Genomic DNA, 5,531 nt, shown 5'->3' on the forward strand with positions numbered 1-5,531 from the left:
GCTCCACAGTCGCGCATCTACACAATCTTTAGCTCATAAAAAAGAACGAGTTGTGCTAACCTACCAAAAAAAAGTTTGTTGCTGAATTTCCAGTCGATTCTTGATGTGTCTATGTTTTATGCAGAATTACTTTCTCCAGAGCGTAATAGGATCTTGGTCGCGAGTGGTGGCACGGTTCGACACTTTTTGTCAACAGAATGGCAAGATGGCGGCTCCCGTGGTTAGATTCAACGTTACCGATCAAGAGGAAAACACCCGAACATCCTCAAAAGTGGGCTAATTGGATTATAAATAGTGCTGTATACATAGCCGCCAGTGTTGTGCACGTTCACACCTCTCATGAACTAGTTCAAAGTTCAGTTCATACAAGTAAACATGAATCGTTCACGTTCATAGTTCACCATTTAAATTCTGAACTAGTTCATAGTTCAGTTCATTTTAATTTTTTTTTAATTATTGCTAATTTTTCAGGAGGACATAATTTGCACAGAAAGGTGAGATTTTTACTGTCTGAAACTTTATCAGACAGTGTGTAAAAAATCCCGCACATAATAATAAGGTGGATCGGATGTACTCGCTGAGTCTGCGTCTCTGTTTTCGCTTTCACTTGCCATTTTTATATTGAGACCGAGAGCTGTTGCCTTGGAATACGTTGCGTGTTTGGTATACATGTGTGTACGATGATTCATGGGTAATGTAGGGCGAAGTCGAGTTAGCTGGTTTAGGTATCGCAGAAATTATACGGGTAGGCCTACTGTTATAGAGGGGGTTCGGGAAATGTGTAATCACTGAGGGTCATCCGATTAGAATGGAAAAGAATGGAGACTTGGATATTCAGTTTGATTCTTCACTCTTTGTATTGCATTAACAACAATGAATGGGATACATTGTAGGTGGTTGTATGTGTGTGTGTGTGTGTGTGTGTGTGTGTGTGTGTGTGTGTGAAAGTAAAGTACAAACAGAAAATATACACATTAATACACAGCCCTGTAGTACCATTTAAATAATGAATTATACAGGGAACTAAAGGTAATAATTTAACCTCTTCAGCAATGACATGCTACTGGCTTAATCTCAGATCAACAAGGGCATGTACACTAAATGAAAGACCGCTCAAAAGTTAGCATAGGTAAACCCTGTAACACTCGTATTTGTACATTAGCAGCTTATGCTAAGCGAGTTCACGAACAGTGCATCATGCTAGATCAATTAAGTGACAGTGCTCGTAACAATTATGAGAAAGCTAAACTATAACAAACACATAATGACAAGGTAGGCTACAAAGTCAAACTCACGTATACATGGACGCACACAACTTTAACAAAGTGCAACGTTCAATTATGTGAAAATATGCCCGAAGTGAACTGCTACTCCATCTAAATATGCTGTGAAGCGATATAAAAACATTGCACCGTGAGAGGTGGAGTCACATGACCAACGCAATTACCAAATATGGTCATTTACCGAAACATGGTCTGTCTGGGCAATTTAACAAATAATTACTATGGCCTTTTTAACAGGTACCGAGCAACGACATGGTACAAGCATTCGATCTAGACAGCGTCTTTCCTCAGTAGAAGGAAAACATTCCGTAATGTTTTAGCTAGACCTCAGTGGCGCTGGACCTCAGATAATATGAACGTGTTCACCGTTCAAATTCATTATTTGTCATGAAGTTGCGTTCAGTTCATCGTTCTCATAAAAATGAACGGGTTCTTTTGAACGCGTTCATGCACAACACTGATAGCCGCGTCCAAGAAGAACAATGAGGCAAATATACGATAATGTTATGCTTATGTTAAGTCATTTAGATTAAGTTTGGCATACCTGGGAATACACCTTACTGACGATCTAACATGGTGAACACCCAGCACACACTGAAGAAATCAAGGCAAAGACTGTACTTCCTACGTCAGCTGAGGAAGTTCAGAGCATCAGCACCCATCAGCTGTGTGTCCTGACAGCATCATCACTTGGTATGGGAACTGTACAGCCTGTGACTGCAGTACCGCATCATCAGAGCACTTCTCCCTACAGACCTACAAGAGAAGACTACGTACCAGGGCCCAAAGTATTGTAAAAGACTCCTAACATCCTGACCATGGACTTTTCTAAACACTGAGGTCAGGCAAACGTCTCTGCTGGTACAAGACCAGAACAGAGAGACTGAGAAGGAGCTTCTTTCCTCAAGCATTCCGTATCCTGAACACACACAATGACTATATAAACAGCAATTACACTTTTTTTCACACTTGCACATGGACTGTACACACACTGCACTTTATACTCCCTCTTGCTATCTATGAAAAATATTTCTTGATCTTTCTTTCTTCACACTCGCACAGAAAAAGCTTAACACCAAACGAAATTTCACTACATGCTTTACGTAAGTATTTCTATGTATGTGACAAAAAAACCTCCTTCCTTGTATCCATATAAGGCAGTAAGTGTACTTATACCAATGACCATTTGTTCGTTCGTTCATTCATTCAGAAATGAAAACAACACTGATGAACCATAAAAACAATCTTTATGAAAAATATGAAATATGATATATAAAACTGTACAAAACTAAATAAGAAATAACAGATTAAGGACACTCAGTCCTCACTGTCGGTGTCAGGACAGTTATCTTCCAGTTCCTCAGTTTCTTTTGTGTTGGCACAATTACAGCAACGACATAAGTCTGTGTAACACAGTCCTGCAGAAAAACAGGAACATCTGCCTGTCTCACAGGCACCTTTGCAGCCGCAGTCAGGGGCAGGGTTTCTGGTCATCCAGGTGATGTGCAAGGTCCCATCCTCTATTTGCCAACCATATCCAGCAGGTGATGGAGCACTTATATTTTGTTTGAGACAGGACCTCATTTCTCACATGCAACAGAAAATGTCTTTCTTTTTCCTTTGCCATAAAAGGCACTTGTGGAGTCACACCCAGAGAATGTGTGAATTCCGATCAAGGCTGAACACACACTGGTTCCGAGAGCTGATGACACCTTGGTAATGTCAATGATACGTGTCCTGTTGCCAGTCCCTGTGAAAACATATAAACTGCATGGCAAATCTGTCTGCACACTTACAGCAATGACTGCCACATCAGTGTCAGAGCTCTTGATAATGACAGCTTTATGCTCCCGTGCAGCATGTTGTGCATGTAAAAACACCCTTGTGTCACATTCTTCATGATCACACTGCAGGTCTTCAACAACACAAACAGACTGTACACCCTCCTTAACAGTCACACAGTGACATTGATTTGTATGTGCAAGCAGAGGTTTTTGCCCACTATTGTAAGGTCTGCATTTTTCCATACAACATACAGGAATTCGGCAAGTGCTTCCTTATTTGTTCCTTCTGAGAGAAAATTTTTCCATTGGGTTGGGGTCCTCTGATCCGGGCCAAAGATTTGCATGCGTTGTGACCCTGCATCAGCTCTATACATGACCGTTCTAGGTTTTTGATACTGATGGGGGAAATCACGAGTCAGCCTCTTCTTCAACATATCCTATCTGCAACACAACAAAACAGTGACAATTAAGAGTCACAGGAGTATCATGAAAAGCAGAGAGTGGTGGAGGTGGTACAAGACATTACAGGCTAGAACCTATCTGCCATACAGCACATTTAACACCAAAGATGCCCAAGAAAGGCACACAACATCACAAACCTCACCGCACACACACACACACACACACACACACCTTCTCCTTCTTCTTGTTGCCAACTGGTACATGTCTGTGCAAACAGCAAGACTTAAAAACTGTTTCTCAGGCCTGTCACACACATGTTGTGTAAAGCTGGACTTGCACATGACAAATAATAAGACTTGAGAAAAATGCATTGCAGTTACCTGTAGTTTGAAGCATCAAGACCTTCATTTGCTTTCACCAGTTCAATGAAGGCCTTCCTCAGCTGGCCCATTCTCTGCACCTCTTGGTTGACAAGCAGCCTTTGGCGAATGATCCTCTCACAGAATAACTTATAGCTGACATCAAACGTGGGCTCATTCCTAGAACACATATAAATGAGAAGGAAATAAATGAATAAGTGTTGTGATTGTGTGCACATACAACAGAATGCAGATTGAATGTTTACTTATATAATGTTAAATTAGTAGCTCCTTGAAATGCAATATAATAAATAACTTACTGTTCTTTCTCTGGTTTTTCAGGCCTCGTCAAAAACCTAGTGTACTGATTATAACAGCCTTTGTGGTACTGCACCTCCAGAGCCACACAGTCTTTGTCTTTTATATGCAAAAGAATACTTTGGTCATCCTTCAACTCGGCAGCTTTCTGCAATTGGCCTCAACAAAACAAAAAGGATAACTCAATGAGTTTGTTGACATATCTCACACATAATTGTACCTTTCAGTCACTCAACCACAGTGTGTGTGTGTTTACCTGCTATTAATGTTTCAGCCTTTGACAGTGGATCCCTTTGTCGTTTGCCTGCTCGGTTGATGAACTTCTCCTTTTTTTGGCAAATTATGCACAGGGCAGGAAGAACGGGGCCAGAGCCAGCGATTGGCAGCCCTGACCTGGATCGCAGTTTCTTTGTTGGACTCGTGCCGCTAGAAGTCGATGGAATGGCCTCGTGGTCTTCCGTCGCTTCTTGCCTCTCACGTGTGAGACGTCTTTCCACCTTTGCGATGGATTTTTTGTCCGTAAATCTACGGTAGCATGTGTGATGGAAGCCAGCATCCTCGGGAATATTTTCAAACTCCACATCAACACAGTGTTTGAAGTTCTCAGCCACGTCCCCTCACTCACCCTCCAACCCGAGCCACGTTTGTAGGCTTGTCCTGTATGTATTCCATCGCGTAGTGGTGAAATAATGTACCTCCTCGTGCTTGACTGAAGTAATATGCATAAAACAATGTTTGTTTTTTGATTTATTAAGACATTCCGGTGTATTTTCTTCGTCTTCCGTACTGCTCGATGAAGGCATGGTGGACGCCATCTTGCAACTCTGTTGACAAAAAGCAGCTATCTTATTGGTGTAGCATTATCACGTGTCGAAACGTGCCGGCACTCGCGACCAAGATCCTATTACGCTCTGAAGAAACTAGTTCGGCATAAAACATAGACGCACCAAAAATCGACTGGAAAGTCAGCGACGAACTTTTTTTTGGTAGCTAAGCACGACTCTTTCTTTTTTATGAACTAAATATTGTGTAGATGCACGCCTGTGGAGCGGGATTCATTTTCTAAAGGACTTTTCGTGGTTCACCTTGCGGCCTAACCAGCTTACTGTCTCCTGGGCTACCAGCTCTACTGTCTCCTGGGCTACCAGCTCTACCGTCTCCTGGGCTACCAGCTCTACCGTCTCCTGGGCTACCAGCTCTACCGTCTCCTGGGCTACCAGCTCTACTGTCTCCTGGGCTACCAACTCTACTGTCTCCTGGGCTACCAGCTCTACCGTCTCCTGGGCTACCAGCTCTACCGTCTCCTGGGCTACCAGCTCTATCGTCTCCTGGGCTACCAGCTCTACCGTCTCCTGGGCTACCAGCTCTACTGTCTCCTGGGCTAC

The sequence above is a fragment of the Clupea harengus genome, chromosome 8, assembly GCF_900700415.2.
Source record: "Clupea harengus chromosome 8, Ch_v2.0.2, whole genome shotgun sequence".
In the NCBI taxonomy this organism is placed as follows: domain Eukaryota; kingdom Metazoa; phylum Chordata; class Actinopteri; order Clupeiformes; family Clupeidae; genus Clupea; species Clupea harengus.